This window comes from Euprymna scolopes, chromosome 12 (genome assembly GCF_053919585.1).
Source record: "Euprymna scolopes isolate OS-2025 chromosome 12, ASM5391958v1, whole genome shotgun sequence".
In the NCBI taxonomy this organism is placed as follows: Eukaryota; Metazoa; Mollusca; class Cephalopoda; order Sepiida; family Sepiolidae; genus Euprymna; species Euprymna scolopes.
Genome location: NC_136493.1, coordinates 73,050,950 through 73,070,949, shown reverse-complemented (window position 1 = coordinate 73,070,949; position 20,000 = coordinate 73,050,950). Strand labels below are relative to the sequence as shown.

The 20,000-nt window shown below is 32.3% G+C and overlaps 1 protein-coding gene and 1 pseudogene across 4 annotated transcripts in view; one reads left to right on the top strand and one right to left on the bottom strand.

The window, feature by feature from the left end:
- LOC145291330 (receptor-type tyrosine-protein phosphatase N2-like) overlaps positions 1 to 20,000 on the top strand; it is a 1,723,320-nt gene that overhangs the window by 366,787 nt on the left and 1,336,533 nt on the right. The window lies entirely within an intron of this gene.
- LOC145291879 (5S ribosomal RNA) lies at positions 11,613 to 11,730 on the bottom strand (annotated as a pseudogene).

Genomic DNA, 20,000 nt, shown 5'->3' with positions numbered 1-20,000 from the left:
CTATATATGTATGTATATATATATCTATATATGTATGTATATATATATATATATCTATATATGTATGTATATATATATATCTATATATGTATGTATATATATATATCTATATATGTATGTATATATATATATCTTTATATGTATATATATATATATCTATATATGTATGTATATATATATATATCTATATATGTATGTATATATATATATCTATATATGTATGTATATATATATATCTATATATGTATGTATATATATATATATCTATGTATGTATATATATCTATCTATGTATGTATATATATCTATCTATATATGTATGTATATATATCTATATATGTATGTATATATATCTATATATGTATGTATATATATATCTATATATGTATGTATATATATATCTATATATGTATGTATATATATATCTATATATGTATGTATATATATATCTATATATGTATGTATATATATATATCTATATATGTATGTATATATATATCTATATATGTATGTATATATATATCTATATATGTATGTATATATATCTATATATGTATGTATATATATCTATATATGTATGTATATATATCTATATATGTTTGTATATATATCTATATATGTATGTATATATATATCTATATATGTATGTATATATGTATGTATATATATCTATATATGTATGTATATATATATGTATGTATATATATATCTATATATGTATGTATATATATATGTATATATGTATGTATATATATCTATATATTTATGTATATATGTATATATATGTATGTATACGTATGTATATATGTATGTATACGTATATATGTATATATATGTATGTATATATGTATATATATGTATATATATCTATATATGTATATATATGTATGTATATATGTATATATATGTATGTATATATGTATATATATGTATATATATCTATATATGTATATATATGTATGTATATATGTATATATATGTATATATATCTGTATATGTATGTAGGTATATTTATATATATGTATATATGTATATACATACACGTATATATATGTATTTGTAGATATATAGGTATATGTATATACTGATGTATATATATATACATATATATATATAGGTATATGTGTATGTATATATGTATATATACCGATATGTCTCTCTCTCTCTCTCTCTCTATATATATATATATATATATATATATATATTTATATATATATATACATGCTGTACCCTGCCACGCGTTGCAGTGCCTCAATTTGGAGTAATGGAAAAATTTAATAAACGAGAAAATGCATGTTTCTTATATTAGTACAGCAATCCACTGCAAAAAGCGAAAAAGAAGGCGAAACTGAAAAAAATGGTGCTCTTGCAGAATTTGTATCTGGATCCTCGATCGAGAGTTTCTGTCAATCATTCATGTTTTGGACTTGACCAACAATGAGTGGATGAAGCCGAACGTAGCAAAAATGTTGAAACGCTAAATGCTTTTTTTTTGTTGTTTTAAAAAATGTGATTTAGTAATTAATATTTTGTTGATGGTGGGGGGAGGGGGGTTATAATACACAGATTCGAAAAAGTCGTCCAAAAACAAATAAATGAAAGCAAAGGTAAGGTAAGTTACGTTTCTACCTAATTGAATAATCGTTTAGTGTTTTTTATGTAATGTAAAATGTTTAATTGGCTCAAAAAACAGAAATGGTGGCGAATTCTGTTGAATACGTTAAGTTTGGGAAAGTAAGTTGAAAACTAAAAACTATACAAAACAGTGTCTGAAACTCACCGAACATATGTTACCATGACATAGGCTGGCATAATGGATAGATTTCTGACAGTATTTTGTATAGTTTTTTAGTTTTAACTCACTTTCTCTAACTTAAAGTAATCAACAGTGTCCACCACCATTTGTAGCTTTCAAATACACCAATAAACACTGTTTTCCTAGCCGACTAAACGTTACATTAAATGAAAACGGTTTATATTACTAAACACAGATACAAAGAAGTTGTCAAAAAATAAATATATAACAAATAAATGTTATCAAAGGCAAGAATAGTAAGTTTTCTACCTAACTGGATAAGATTTTAGTGTTTTTATGTAATGTATAATCGGTTCAAAAACATTCAATGTTTATCGGTATATCTGAAAAATACAAATGGCGGCAGACTGTATCGAATATGTTAAGTTTTGGGAAATTTTGGGAAAATGAGTTTAAACTAAAAATACTGTTAGGAACTCACTCAATATATGTTACCATGATGTAGGCTGGCATATAATCGGTGGTTTTAAACTTTTGCTCGATAAAGGTGACGACTTTTAAAAATCCCTTTTAGTGATTACCTGGTGTGAGTATATTTGTACAACTAAACGGCAAATCTGCTCAAAAAAATCCGGTATTATTTTACTTTAAGGCCCGTTTCACGTTCATATATAACGAAATATTTTATTGTAGATTTCGGTGTGCTAAAAACGAATCTGCAAACCGTTTACGTAGCAAAAAAAAAGTTTTCATGACATTCATGAAATTACTTTTTCGAAATGTGGGTGATCACTTTTCAATGTAAATTTAACTTAGAAGTAGCACCCACTTTCTGGCCACCTGAGAGAGGAGCATTTTTCTGTTTCTTGGCTAAAAAATTTTTTGTTTAATTTCTTTTGCATGGTAATAACCCCTGAATTCTGGGACTATTTTCCATTTAACAGCCGTAGCCTTCGTTTACGCTATGCGTAAGCATAAACGAAAGCTGTTTAGCCAATAAACATGGAAAAAAATCCCCCCTCTCTCAGGTGGCTAGAAAGTGGGTGCTCATTTTAAGTTAAATTTACATGGAAAAGTGATCGCCACTTTTTCGAAAAAGTAATTTCTTCATATCATAAAAACTATTTTTTGTGACGGAAACGGTTTGCAGATTCGTTTTTAGCACACCAAATCTACAAAAAAAATTTTGTTATTTACGAACGTGAGACGCACAGCCCTTAATGGAAAATTATATCAAAAATCCGGGCGAAAATAGTTTTCAATAAAAACAGCAAATGAATTCGATAGAAAAAAAATGGATGCTATTATTTTTCTTTCTGTGTGTTTCTTGGCTTAAAAGTCTTTTTGTTTGATTTCTTTTGCATGGTATTAACCCCTGAACTCTGGGACTATTTTCCATTTCACAGACGTAGCCTTTGTTTATGCTATGCGTGAGCATAAACGAAAACTGTTAAATATGCATTCGCGTACCAAACTGCCTTGTAAAAAAAACCTTTAAGCCAATAAACACGAAAATAAATGCCCTTCCTCAGGTGGCCAGAAAGTGGGTGCTCATTTTAAGTTAAATTAGATGGAAAAGTGATCACCCACTTTTCGGAAAAAAAATTTCTTCAGATCATAAAACTATTTTGATACTCCTTGGGCGTTGAGTTCCATGGCGACCCGCAGAATTATTTAATGGTCGTTCCCTTAGTACCCCCCTAGTCAAGGCTAATTCATGCGCACGTAACATTTTTTATTTATTTACTTACGTGGTGGAGTTTCTATACTGATAGGTTTTTTGAAATTTTTTCACTGGATTATTATTGATTGAACACTAACCAGATTATGAAAAAAAATTGAAAAAAAAAAAAACATCATTTCAACATTTGAAAGGGATACTCACTTTTTAGTTACCACGTTCTGGTAAATCGGTCACTTTTTATGTATTTATGTTTTTTTCTAAATACGGAAGTGTCTTCGGGAGATATAAAATGGTCGCATGTTGACGAAGCAATGTATCGGGAGGCGTACGGGATTAAAAATTAATGGTAAATTTTTAGATTAGGTCCACCTCCTTAATTTTCTTTTAAATGACGACTTGAAATGGTTTTCGACTATGCTGAATACGAAAATCGCATCGAAATTTTGCAGAAATAAGTAGTTATCAAGATATAAAAAGTTGTATTATACATTGTAATCTTTGGCGGCCATCTTTTTTACGTGTGTGTATTTGTTTATGGCGCGTGTGCACGTAAAAAGATGGCCGCCGAAGAATACAATGCATAATACAACTATTTATTTCCGCAAAATTTCAATGCAATTTGCGTGTTCAGCATACTCGGAAACTTATAAATGTCGTCATTGTAAGGAAAATTGTGGAGGTGGACCTAATCTAAAAAAATACCAAATTATTAAACATTTCTCCAGCATGTTAGTGAAATTTATAATACTTTAAAAAAATTAAAATGAAACAAAACAAAAGTTTTGAAAAAAAACTCACCTTTCACAAAAACAATTTAAAAAAAAAACCACTAAATAAGTAAAAAAAAAAATAATTAAAAATCTCGAAACTTTATTTTCATGAAAACAATAAAAAAAAGTCCTGTTCTCTCTAATTTTTTTTCTTTGAGAAACAAATATATTTCTGACTTACAAATGCGGTAGAGACTCATTATTTTTACTTTCTATGGTTTTGATATACCGCGTTTTTATTGCTTACAAAATGGGTGACTGATTTATCAGAACGTTGTAACTAAAAAGTGAGCACCACTTTCAAATGTCGAAATAATGATTTCTTTTTTACATTTTTTTTTAATAATCTGTTTAATTAGTGTCCAATCAATAATAATCCAGTGAAAAAAAAATTCCAAAAACCTATAAGTATAGAAATTAAGCATGGGAGTAATGTTTGTACAACGTAACGTCGCCTTTCGCACTTTTACAAACATTTTTTAAAAAAAGTAACTAAACGATTTATTGATAATTTGTCACGTGTACAAACATTTATTTATTTACGTAGGCTTAACTCCTTTCATGAATAAGAAAAGTTTTACTCTTTAAGAATAATAAAAGGAAAAAGTTACTGAACATTTATAAAAGGACTTCTTTTCATGAAGGCCAGAGGAATAGTTGGCCGAAAATTCGTGAAACAACAACAATAAATAAAAATGGTGCTAATGCAGAGAGCCGCGCTATTTTTTCAATCATATTTCCACGTTTAAATAACGTTTTACGATATGTTTTTTTTTATTTATTCAATTGTAAGGTTAAAGTACAGAATAGGTACAAAACATCCTTACCTCCCCATGTTAAGAATGACTTTTTAAATAATATTATTTCAGCACGGATCACTCTCTGCATGAGTAATCTTATATAGAAAAAAAAAACTCAAAAGCAAGCAACAAACTTTTTTTTTTTTTTTTGGCCTTATATAATAAAGAAAAGATGTGTAAATTAAAAAATTTGGAAGATAAACAAATGAAATATGTTTTTTTTTGTTTTGTTTTTTTACTTATCGAGTTAACAGAAAATTAAACCTTTTGTCAATTCGTGGCTGTGAAATGAATCGAACCGGAAGTTCAGTTTTATCAACAGAACAGATTCGCAGAAACGATAAATAAATATATTTATTTTATTTAATATTTTAATTTTAATTAGGTAAATTTATTTTAATAACATAAAAACATACCTCGACTCTAAAAATGGGTTGTCTGAAAATTTCAAATAGATTGGTAACGTATAAACATGGTTTTATTTCTTTAGAACGAACCAACTTTACATTTATATATATATATATATATATATATATATATATATATATATATATATATATATCTGTACCCTGCCACGTGTTACTGCTGCTCAAATTGGCACAATGGAAAAAGTTCCAAATGGGAAAAGGATGTTTCTTATAGGTTTTATTGTCCATTCTTATGGGTACACAGTTTTTGTTGTTCCATTTTCTTAGATGATATAGAGATTTTCCGGTTTGGTGAATCTTAAACACGTAACATAAATTGTCCATGTGAAAAAACAGCCAGTGTGTAAATGTAAGCCACACAATTGTAAAGATTGTTCCCTGTTCTTTGTTGATAGTTATTGCAAACGACAATAAAACTGGAAAGTGCAATTTCCTAAAGTGTAATGATGTATCAGGTGGAATCATAGGAATGCATGGAATGAATATATATTCATCTGTTAAAGTCCGGTTATGATAGTTCTTTCGATGATATTGTTTGTAAATTTTTTATTTTACTGCAAGCCATGTGCCTTTGCAAAGCATTGATTGATTTATATCTCACAACATGATAATTAGTACTCCAAATTTCAGTTGCAATACACGCAGTGGCATCCCTGGCAAATATAGCTGTTGGATAATTAACCACTTTACCTGCTTTCACAACAGTGTCGTTGGATTTGTATTTGACTATCTCACTTGGCATTTAGATTGAATAATAGCGTGGACGTCTTTGTATTGACCTGCAAGAATAGCTCGTTCACTCAGTCAAGTGGAATTCTTATAATTTGAATATCTGCAAAAACCTTTTAAACTAACTTTTCTTTTGATGTAATAAAATTACAGAAGTTAAAAGTCAAAGAATTTTGCCCTTATCTCTGATCATATTTCCGTACCCAATTTCCCACAAATCATGCAAAAATTTCTGTGCGGATCGAACAGTCTGCAACTGGACATGCATATTTTGAGTTAAGTTTAATGTCTTCACATGGCACAAAAAAGTAGAGTATTTGAGGCAAGCATTTATTTCATCTGCTGGTGTTGATTAAAGAATAACAGGTAACATTTGTCTGAAATCTCCTGCAAGCAATATTACTGCATTCCCAAATTGTCTGACATTGCCACGCATATCTTGCCAGGATCAACCAAGATCCTCAAGTGATTTTTTGCGTACCATTGTGCATTCAGATGTCTATATATTTAAACAATAAGTTTGCATTTCTGCAATATTTTTCCCCATATTGGATATTTTGGAGATGTCGAACATGAGATTTTTGAAATATTGAATATTTCAAAATAGAATAAATAATTCTTTGGCAGCAATGTTGCAGGTATTCCTCATGCAACAAGGGCTAAGGCTATGTTATTTTGTTACCGAATGGCTGCCAAAATCAATTTAATTAGGTTTTACCAGTTACTTATGGTGCTGTTCAAGGTAGCAGTAATTTCCAAATAACTTCTATTCTCACAGTCAGTAAATTAGGTGACTAAAATAGGATTTATCTATGTTTTGACAATGCTTTATTCACTGTAATTAATTTAGGAGACTAAAATAGGATGAGAGATTAGAGATGGACAGATAGAGAGGAAGATATATAGATAGAAAAGAGAAAGTGAGAGGAAAATAGAGAAAGAGAAGGAGATAGAGAGTGATAAAGGGATTGATAGATAGACAGAGAGGGGGAGAGTCAGAAACAAAGGGGCGAGACAGAGGAAAGGAGAAAGAGATAGAGGGAGAGAGAGAGAGAAAGGGGCTCAAAGAGAGATGGAGAGGGTGATATAGAGAGAAAGATTGAGAGAGGGAAAGGGAGAGATGGATAGAGAGAGATATTAAGAGAGGAAGAGAGAGGGGGAGAGAAACAGAAGGTGAACTACACTTCACGGTTTTTTCTTCATTCAGTAGAGAAATCTTTCGAGACTGAAGCAATTTTAATTTTTTGTTACTATCCAGAGTACCCTTTACTTTTTCGGGAGCTAGATTTTCCACACATTAAAAATCGACCGGGTTATCTGTACTTTCACCTAATAAATTAATAAAAGAAAAAGATATTGTAAAATTTGAATTTAGCGTGAAAATACTATTTAAAAAATAGCACGATAACATAAGTGCATAAGTGCCACTTTAGCTACTCATTGGGCGTTGAGTTCCATGGTGATCAGCATATTTATTTAATGGTCGCTCCTTTAGCCACCCCTAGTCAAGGCTAATGCATGCGCACGTAACATTTTTTTATTTACTGACGTTGGCTTAGTAACTAAACAATTTATCGATAATTTCGTAATCCTTAAACGCATGCTGGAAGATTTAAATTGGTTCATTATTGTTGTAATGAAAAAAAAAGTTTCATTCAACACAAAACCAAAAACACATATTAATGATAAATGATTTATTCTATTCATTGAAATTTACTAATTTTTGAATAAAAAAGTAAAAAAAGTTAATAAAAAAATAGTTGCTTATGTGCGCATGTGAAAATGTTCGTAAAAGTGAGAAATTATTTTAATCATTTAAAAAACTTGGTATTTTTTTTTAGATAAGGTCCATATTATAATCACCCCCAACCTCCTCATCTTAAGAACAGCTTCCGAAATAAAAACCATTTTGGAGAGGAGGGGTGAAAAAATATTTTCAAAATTTAACTGATATTTGTTGTCAGTATACCTACTCGAAAATACTATTTAAAAAAAGGAGGGGTTCAGTGCCCGTTGCAGAGAAGTAGATTTATTTATCAATAAAAGTCATAAAAAAGAAAATTGTGGAGGTGGACCTAAATGTAAATATTTACCAAAAAACTTATCCACTTATGTAAATTAAAAATGTCTGTAAAAGTGAGAAATTATCAATACATTGTTTAGTTATTTTTTTTTTCATGAAAAGAGTAAAACTTTTTTTTCCAATATTCATGAAAAGAGTTAAGCCGACGTAAATAAATAAATGTTTATAAAAGTGTGAAAGGCAACGTAAGTAAATAAATGATAAATGTTACGTGCGCATGCGTTAGCCTTGACTAAGGGGGGGGGGCTAAGGGAGCGACCATTAAATAATTTTGCTGGTCGCCATGGAAGCCAACGTCCAAGGAGTACCCCACTTCATTTTAAATATTTATTTTCCAAAGGACTGTTTGAATAAATCAACAATGAATACAATTTTAAGTGTTGTGTAATTATTTTCGCAGCGTTTAGCCCGGCAATGCTAGGAAAAGTAAAGTAACATTTTAAATGTAGAAACATCAGCAAAAAAAAAAAAAAACTACCGTTTATTTGTATTTCTTATTAAATGTTTATAAAAAATTTAATTTTTTTGTCAAATAAATAAATTTCAAGCAATTTTTGCAATAAATAATAAATATCAACTTTGTTAATTTTACGACTCGCCCCAGCATATTATAAACACCCTAATCTTCCCATGTTAGAACGGCTTTCGGAATGAACACCCTCAACCTCCCCATGTTCAGAACGGCTTTCGAGGTTTGTGGAAGAGCGTGTGTAAATTGAAAGTTGTTTTTAACATGGGGAGGTTAGGGTATTTATAATACGCTGAGGCATGTCGTAAAAATGAAACAGTTTAGAAAAAGTTAAAACAAACTTTTTTATGTAAACATTGCCGTGAAAGAAACTAAACGATTAAAACGTAATGTTTGATGAGTAAAATCATTATTATTATGAGGAATTTAAAATTTAAAAAATTGTAAAGATACATAAATGTATTTAAATTTAAAAAATAGGGGATTTTTTTTTGTGCTAATGCAGAGAGTAATCCGCGTTATTTTTTAAATCGTATTTCCACGTTAAATTAAAGTTTTATGATGTTTTTTATTCAATTGTAAGGTTAAAGTACAGAATAGGTTCAAAACACCCTCCCCTCCCCATGTTAAGAATGGCTTTTTAAATAATAACGTTATTATTTCAGCACGGATCACTCTCTGCATGAGTACATTTTTTTTTACTTATCTTGTAATTCGAGAGTAGTTGAAACGAAAGTTACCGGAAATACAAACCGGACAATCTCACAGAAACGACTTACGAATAATATTTTTATTTTAATCAATATTTTTATAATTGGCAATGTTAAATTATTTTAATAAAATGGAAAATATTCCTTGACTTTACAGACAGATTTTCTGAAAATTTCAATTAAATGGGTAATGTAGAAATATGGTTTTATCGACTTTGAACGAACCAAGAATTACATTTATATATATATATATATATATATATATATATATATATATATATATATATATATATACCGCTATGTCAATATATTGTTATATATACATACCGATATGTCTATGCATTTGTGTATATACATACTAATATGTCTATATATTTGCGCATGTATGTATATATATATATGTATATATATATATATATATATATATATATATACCAATTCATCTATATATTTACGTGTATATAAATACCAGCATGTGTATTTATTGATGTGTATATATACCAATATATCTATATATAGATGTATATATATAAACACCAATATGTCTATATATGACAATATCCTTATACATAGATGTATATACATACTAAGATGTCTATATATTTATGTTTATATATATATATATCAATATGTCTATATATTGATGTATATATACATAACAATATTTCTATATATTGATGTGCATATATATATTGTTCAAATTAATTTTTTTATTGTTTGAAATTGATTAATATGAAGTAGAGTCGATATAGGGGTAGATTTTTTAGGTGTCTGTATGGCACTGTTGTTGTAGCAGTTTCTATAAAGGTTAGAGGCAGTCTGACTATTTATGTCATCTTGGTTATGATTGGTAGTTATTTATGTAGTGTGTGCGAGTATTACAGAGTTTATAATCGGTAGAGATTGCTATTATGAGGATTTTTTCTTAAATTACTCTCAATAATGAGTTAAATATCTGGTCCATTTACTGGAGCTGAAAGATTTATATTTGCATGATGGTGATTAGCGAACATGTATCAATCCATTAGAGATGCACTTAATGGTAACTCAGTTAACCAATGGTATGTGGGTGCACTGAAATTATATGTGCACAATGTGTAAACTCAGCAAATATCTTTCTGCAAAATGTTGCGCCATTATCAGTGAGCAATTCAATTGGCAACCTCCTTTCACAGAACACAATCTCTAACTGCTCAATGACGCTAGCAGCATCTTGTAGCTGCAACTGCTTCCAGATGGCAAAACGTGTACCAACGTCAGGTACAATTGAGTGCCGAAATGGGTTAGTTTTATAACAACTTTTCTCCAATTTATAGGGACGTTGAACCTATCTGATTTCCAATGCACTGGGGCTGGATCTATGGATTGGCATTCTGTGCAACCCTCAGCCACCGTCAGAACTTCAGCTTCAGTTATTAATGGGTTGACTAACTTCACAAAGTACAATGTCCTCTTCACACCGGGATGTCCGCTAGACCGATTGATTGCCTGTACCTGAGAAACATTGTGTTCTGCGCCTACTTCACACACAGGTTCTCTTGGTTCTGTCATTTTACAGATTTCATTTAACCATTGCTGTGGTACCCAAGTAAATTGGTCAGCTCGGTTATATGAGACTTAACAAGCCCCACATCAATCTTCAGTGCATACTCCAAGGCAAAATCTCAGAGCGTCGAGAATGGATACCTAATAAACATTTCAGGGGCTGCTTTAATGTGTACTCTCATTTGGACACTGTGTCAGTTATCCATCAATATACATATGCAGAGTCGGTTTGACACTTCACAGCATCAAGCTCAGCTAAATTTATATGCTTGTCCCCATGCACCACTCTGAGCCAGCTTGCATTTTCTGCCACAGAACGACTACTTTCCACAACCATACCTATAGTAATGGAACTAGCGTCCATCCACAGTATACACATCTCCACAGATACACCAGTCACCTTTCACTGGATTGTCCTGGGATACTCTTAAAAATGTCTTTGATCATCTGTGCTAGAAGAGGGTCTTGCACTTGATCATCCCATCCAGTTTTTACAGTGTTTGCCCTTTGTTTTACAAAGGTCATGGCGACATGTTACTAGCCACACACTAGGAAATAGCCAGTTAGTTTCCAACAAAAATACAAGTGGCAAGTTAAGGTAACAAGACGACTGGAAACAATGCCGAGATAAGCGGAGAGCACATACAGCGCCTAGAATTCCCAAATGGTCACCCACCTGGTATTAGCCAGGCTCAACGTTGCTTAACTTCGGTGATCTGACGAGAACCGGTGTGTCAACGTGATTTGCCTAATATATATATATATATATATATATATATATATATATATATATATATATATATATATATATATATATATATATATATATATATATATATATACAGGGCGCCCACAAAGTTTGGCTACATAATCTACAGGCAGGATGCTTCCACAAAGTCTGGCTACATAATGTAGCCAGACTTTGTGGACACCCTGTATATATATATATATATATATATATATATATATATATATATATATATATATATATATATATATATACATCAATCTGCTTCATTAATTTTTGTTTAAAAAGAAATACAGTGTTATACAAATTAAAAGGAGTCAAATTGATGTTTGTTTAATGATTTAATACTTCCATACGCAAAAATGAAAGCCACTTGCAATAAATGCAAGTAAAGTGTTATAAGTCAAATTAGGTTATCTACATCTATTAAAATGTAATTGTTTATTTGAGGGTACAAATAGACGCATGTACAAAATCTGTTTATTAAGTTCTTAAGTTGTTGAAGCTTAAAGCTGAAATCGGAAATGCCCCCAGTCTAACAATCTTTCTAGTCAAAATTAGTATTTCTGACAGCATTAAAGCGAAATACATTATTTTCTTAAAAACAAAAGTGTAGAATGAAGAAGAAGACTAATTGGTTAGTCAAAATTAAATATCACCTTATCAAATACATTGCTATTTAAGTGATACTTGGAAAATCCTTCTAACTTAATTATATATATTATCTCGAGATATTTCGTATTTTCAAAACATATGAGACTAGATGCATCATCACTGCGATTAGATTTTCGAACACAATCTTTACGGATTGCAACAGTCCATGTTTTATCATCATAGTCTGTTGCTGTTAGTAGTAGAAATATATATCGTATTGTAATGGATTATGTATTTATTCGTTTACTTTTTAACGATGTTTTTTCATATATTCTTATGTAGGCAAAATGATATGAAAAATACTTAAACCATCATGTGATATTCTGCATGCCCCATCCTTTGTTTGCAAATGTCCACATTGATGATCTGTAGCCGAGACGGCGGCAAAGATGGCGATGGCCAGTCGTCCAGTCTACAATGATTGTTGTCAACACGAAAAATAATTGAATACTTGTGGAATGTGTGATAAAACATAACCATAAAATGGAAAACAACTCGGGTGTACAACAAATATAAGAGTTTTTCGTAATGTTGACCTTATCACGGGTGTGATTCCGCCCAAGGAAATAGCTCGCCTGGAGTTCGAATTAACACAGCAAAGCATGAAGCCAGAAATGGAAATATAAAATGAAAGAAAACATTTGCATAATTTTTCCCCCATTTTCTCAGTTTATCGAAATGAAACGGAACAGCTTTATTTTTTTTATTTGTTTTATTTTTGTTTTCTTTTTATTTGTTTTCTTTTTGTTTTCTTTGTATTTGTTCATTTTTGTTTTCTTTTTAGGTAAGGGTGTAGTATCTTTCCACCCTCACAAAATCCTTGCAGGTTTTCAGGGGCGCTGAAAACGAAAATAACGTTTAAAATTCCAGGAAACACGTAGTTTCTAAAATATGAAGAAATTATAATTTCAAGACGTTTAGTCGAAAATTTATAAAATTGTTCATTTTTAAAGAAAATTGTGGAGGTGGGCCTAATGTAAAATTTACCATTTATTTAATTCTATGTGTGAGATTCGAAATTTACAACGTAATTATCCAAAAAAAGCGGTAATTTAAAAAATAATAAATAAACTCACTTTTTAATTTATTTAATTTTTTATTCTTGTTTTCAAATATTTTGTAGCACTTATTTTTACTTATTTTATTCTAGGATGTGTGACGTTTGAGGTTTATATTGCGAGGTAATTATTGTCCTAAAAAAGGTTTTTCGTTGTTAGGAAAGAAAAAGCGGTGAAAAGTGAAGATACTGACAGAAATACATAAAATAATATAATAAAAAAAAACAACAACAAAACAAAAACGAGTATCCAACTGTTATGATTCTCAATTAGTCACAATAAAATCAGAACAATGGTTTAAGACGAGACGTGTATGAATAAAAGACAAACAAAGGGTTACAGAATGAAAATAGTGTTTGTGTTCTACCGAGCCTGCGAAGTTAACTCCGGAACTAGAGTCCTCCCTGGAATCATTAAGAGTTCCGATATGTATGAACGGTGGCTGAGTCCATTCACAGGGTGGTCCCCCCACAACACCAACAGCGTCAGAACCCAGATATAAGCACAAAATGTTAACTAGATGAAGAAATAATAAGAATTCGAATTTTAAAACAGAAAAACAAAAGAATAATAAAAAAAAAACAGGTTGCAAATAAATACCAATTTGATCTAACAAGTAAAAGATTCAGATGCTCGGTTTAAAAATTGCTTCTATTACAAATATATACTAACTTTCCAGACTTGGCCTTCCCAGGTCATATTTAAAGTTTGATATCATTTATTAATTTTCTTCCCATTTCTATCTTTGTCGTCATGTCTCTAATAAGGGTGCTCATAGAGACCCGAAACTTGGATTAACCACCAAGGCGGCCTTCCTATGAGTAGGTTCTGGGGCTGCTGTACGGCCATTTGATGAATAGATTCTGAACCTTGCAGTAGCTTCGATGCCATATTAGTGAGTAATATTTCGGCTTTTCATCTACATTAGCGAGTGGTACCCGTCGTTGCCCGGGTGTTTTTCGGGGTATGTGAAAAAAACCCGAAAATGTGAAAAAAAAAAACAAAAAAAACGAAGCCTTCACGACACGCAGTTGGAAAATAGTAAAGTGTTTAAAAAAAAACAGGTGCGCGTTTTTGATTGACGTGACGGCGATAGGTATTCAACAGTTACGATATTGTGCGGGACAGTTTTGAATGAGGTGAATAAATCGGTTTACTGGCTTTCGGCCTGTGATTAGAGTCGAGTTTCGCTTTTTTTTTTATACCGAAAGCCGAATGTAATGCGTGCCGATGCGGGAATGTGGAATAATTAACGTTTGAAAGTCAATAAAATTAAATAGACAGGCGAGCTCCGTGGATAACTCTGAGATATTACAATTTATAGATGATATAAAAAGTTTTAAGAAGTTGTGAACCGAGCAAGCGCTTCTCTGAAAGAAGCCTTTTGTGGACATCGAGGAAAAGCGTACATACATACATGATGATGATTGCAACGTCTTGTCAGACGAGTGCGACTCCCTCAGACATTTAAAATCCAGGAGCCCAAATGTCTGAGGGAGTATCTATACAAAGATGATGTTACAGAGTCTTAGCTTTGTACGACAGCTAAGTCTCTCTCTCGGTTCAAAATGTTGAGATCCAGCAACAAGCAATAGCAAGATAGCCAGCAACAAATTAAACTGCAGACCAGCTTAATGCGGGTACTGGTCTCCCGCTTTATGGTTTTTTAAATCAGAGATTTGCTTCTCCTAGAAAGGTTGCCTTCACCACGGCTTACGGGAGCCCTCTCCACCCCAATACACATACACACACACACACACACACACACACACACACACACACACACACACACACACACAAATATACACGTTGCTAGTTGGCCGTTGACCCAGAAAAAGAGTTCATTCGCCCTTTGGAAGGTCTTGTTTTTAATCCTCCAGGGAGACTAGCCGCCCTCCTCACCAAACAAGTCTGGTGGGGGAACCAGTTTAGTCGCCGGTGACCCGACCATGAGGCAGGTAGTACTGGGTTACATGGTACCAGTAGCATATGACATGACCTGACACAATGCATACGTACATACATACATACATTTTCGCGTTTATATATAGATGGTTGCAAAAATCATTCTTTGTTTCTGTTTCTTTTGCTCTAACAACTCTGCCGACTTTTTCCACAATCTCAAAAATGAAAAAATCTCAAGAAAGAAAACAAGACCTCCAACTACCAGGACTCCTTCTCTAGGATACGTTCCAAACTTTTAGAGGTTGAAATCCAATTAGAGGAGACTGAATCTGACCTATTGTTCTTGTGCCAAACTGGCATTGAACTAGCTGTTTCCTGAGATGAGTTTGTAACTAAATGATACTCAAACTTGACATCAAAATCTACCCCCCCCCCCAAAAAAAAAATTATTATGATCATGGAATATGTACCTACATTAGAGATGGCTTTCCATGTGGTAGAGTTGTAATACTATAAAGTGACCCTGGGGTTGATTTGAGCCACTAAGTGCTGAGAGGTGGGGAATAGACAAAGGAAGAGGAAATAGCTTAGAATAAACAAAGAAATCGGAAATATCCTACAATCAACAATAGATAGGAAATAGCTTAGAATATACAAAGAAATCGGAAATATCCTACAATCAACAATAGATAGGAAATAGCTTAGAATAAACAAAGAAATCGGAAATATCCTACAATCAACAATAGATAGGAAATAGTAAACAATAACAATAGAAACCTACTGATAAAACAGGGAAGGGCATCTTCCGGTAGCCAGGGTGGGGTGGGCGACCTGAGAGATCCAAGACAGAGGAAACAGACAGTTGAGATCTAGATGTGCTAGACGATGGATGGGAGTTGATAACGACTACAGTTAAATAGTAATAGAGTTGACTGTGAAATAGTCGTGGACAATTTTTAGAGTTGACTGTGAAACAGAGATAGACGAATGTAACATCAATAGGATGGGGAGAAAACACGCGCACACACACACAAGGCGAACAGTCAATTTATATGTGAACATTGGCGTTTGTGTTTTTCCTTTCTTTGTTCATATTTGTACTTTTGTGAAACCATGCATGTGTCCCCACCGACAGTCGCCAGCGAGAAAATGACGATCCGGCCATGAACAAAACAGCCACGGTACACGACGTTGGGAGTCAGCGATTCTGTCGTGGGGCACACGTCTGGGGTTACAGAGCCATTTCCAGAGAAAATCCTAATTTGCCTTATATGTGCTTCAGAGTAGTATGTGTTCTCACCACCGTGTTCGTATTTACTATTGCATCCTTAACAGTGGAGATACTATGATTGAGAGTATTTCTGAGAAAATTGACCTCATTCTGTCGACCTATCCCTCACCTAAGATTAACGTTTGCAGAGACTTCAATGTTCGCACTGTTGAATGGCTTGTCCTTTCAAACAAGACGGATCATAAAGGGAGGTACTGTTACGATTTCTTGATTGCTTATGACCTAACACAAATTGTTCACGAACCCACCCATACGCCTGACTCTGACAGACTATATGCAAGCATTCTTGTCCCTTTTCTTACAACTTGCCCAGAAATGTGCTCATCCTCCGTTCTGTCTCCATTTGGGATCTTTTGATCACTCTGTAGTCTTGTAGTGTTGAGTCTTGTAGTGTTGAGACATTATGTTGAACAAAGATGGCGGTAAAGAATCAGTGCAGTTCCGATCTTGAGTTTTGAGTAATTCCTAGTAACAAAGATGGCTGCGAAGAATCAAATGCAGGTTCGTGACAGAGACGATGAAGAGCTGATTGAATAAAAAAGTTGACAATTTTTATAGTAACTATGGAAGTTTCTGATTGGTTGGTTATTATATCTTGGGGTTATTAAAACGATCTTTGAAATCATTGGAGTCACACTCCATTAGGAGCCAAAACATTTTAACATACAGAAGAGACGTTGCGAGCTCGTCTCTGCTCTATTGTTATTTTTATGTCAAGTGCTCGACTGAAATCCAATCTATGATTCCCTCTTGCCAAATTTTCACAAAAAACATTCGACTAGCTACAACCGCTATATGCAGTTTTCCTTACCCTCTAACAATGCATAAATCAAAACACAGATTCCATGAACAAAGCTTCTTTCTCAGAACTGTTCGCCTGTAGAACACTGATCTGCTGACCTGCTTCCCGGTTGAATACAACATGGTAGCCTTCAAATTTAATGTAAAGAAGTTCTTGTTAAGTTGACCCCATAAATAATCAAAATCTACCCAATTTACACCATTAATGATTACTACACTACCACCTTACATTCATTAACCCTTATCCTTGAGTGGCCTTTGAGCTTTGATAAGTGGTGTCCAAAGTAAAAAAATCAAAAAGAAGCATTGTCAGAGAAAATTATAATTAATCTTCCAGATATTTAATAACTAGCATTTCAGCCCAGCGTTGCCCGAGTGTTTGGATGTGTGTCTTGAGCAAAAAAAATAATAATAAATAAAAGTGGTAGTAGGAAGGCAGGCTCGAACCCGTACCACGAAGGAGGAAAAGAATGGGGGAAAACCTGACGTCTTTGCTGTTACGACCACTGCCAAACCGGAAGTAACATAGGTTTTAATTAAGTCTAGACAATCTAAAGGAGAGGATGACCTTCAAAAACATCGGTGAAAAAAGCGACCCCCCCCTGTAAAAAAGTGCCCAGGTGAAGGTGAAGATATTAATGTTTTTAGCCAATTTTTCGATATTTGTCGTCTAAAAGGTGGAACTTCAAAACGATACTGGTCTTGGTAAAATTCGTAGCCTTTGTCAAAAGTTTTAGGGAAACATGCAAACATACATTGGTAACTAAAAATTTTCGACCCAAACCTATTAAAAAGCTTGCCCTATCTCTGAATACCCTTTATGTAAAATTTGAAATGTTTAAACCAGAAATTGTCTGAGTAACTTAGTAGACACCGCAGAGGTCAATTCATTTTTAAATTTGACCCCTATTATGACCCCTTCACATTTATTGTTTTGGGCTCAAATCAAGTTATTAAGTTAGAGCCATGTCCAAGGAACCGATATCTAAAATTTCAATTGTTTATATCGAAAATTGGCGGAGGAGTTTGGTAGAGTTCTCAAAGGTCAAATCGTTAACAGCCAAATTTCTGGCTGAAAACAGATTACAAAGATTTTCCCAAATCTTAGTACCCTATATATCAAATTTCGAGTCTGTAGTCTTAAAATTGACAGAGTTATTGCGTAGGGAAATGTACACACAGATACACAGACGCGTTCACATTTATAGATATACTAGCATTTAAGCCCGGTGTTTGGAAGTGTATGTTGAGCAAAAAAAAAAAAAAAAAACGGTCAATTTTTTTAACTTTGACCCTTATTATGACTACTTAACATTTATTGTTTTGAGCTCAAATCAAGTTATTAAATTAGATCGATGTCCAAGAAATCTACATCTAAAATTTCAAGTGTTAAGACCCAAAATTGTCGGAGGAGTTTGGTAGAGTTCTGAAAGGTCAAATCGTTGAACATTGACCCCTTAACAGCCAAATTTCTGGCTGAAAACAGATTAAAAAGATTTTCCCAAATCTCAGTACCCTGTATATCAAATTTCGAATCTGTAGACTTTAAATTGACAGATTTATTGCGCAGGGAAATGTACACACAGACACACAGACAAGTTCACTTTTATGGATATATACAGATAGATAGATTAGTTAAAATTTAAACGTCAATAAAATGTATTGATACTTTTAGTTTATTTTTCACTTAAAATTTGATAAACCTAAGATTCTTATTAATTTTTAATCTGGTGATATTTAAATAGAGAAATATATTTATAATTTCGATTAGATTTTGCATTGCCATCGAACAAATGAACAAACCAAGCTTATTAAAAAATTTAAATAGATTTGATTTTTACAGTTCACGATTTGATGATTATTTTAATGTTAAATATATTTTAAAGAGACAGGGGTGGCAAAGATGAAGTTAGTCCCTGAAATAGCTAAAGCAATTTATGATCTCAAAATAAATTTATTTCATATGTATGCTTAACAGTGAAGGGATGGGAATACGGGGTCAGTCCAGGAAATGCCTGAAACAGTTTATGTTTTAAAAATAAGTTTTATATTCACATATATTTTTAAGAGAGAGGGGGAGGAATATATAGTCAGTCCGGCAAAGGCTATTTACGCTCTGACAATTACTTCATTTCATATATATTTTTAAGAGAGGTAGGTAGAATATTGAGTCAGACCCGGAAATGGGTAGAGCAGTTTACGATCTGAAGATTATGTTAGTTTATACATAATAACGAGAAGGGAGTATTTGGTTAAAGCAGTTTACGATGTTAAAATTAATTTATTTCATATATATTCTCACGATAGGGGAGAGGGGAAGACGGTTTAAGTCTCGGAAATGGCTAAAGCAGTTGAAAATCTAAAAACTACTCTTTGTCATGTATATTTTAAAGTAGAGGGGGGGAGGAATGGAGTACATTTTATGATCGGACAAAGAATTAGTGGTAACCATCAAGAATCAAATCGAGACCGGAAGTTTAGAATGAAATTAGTAATTATATCGGAATCGAAAAAAAAAAATTAGAATTGTCCTATAAGCAATATATATATATATATATATATATATATAT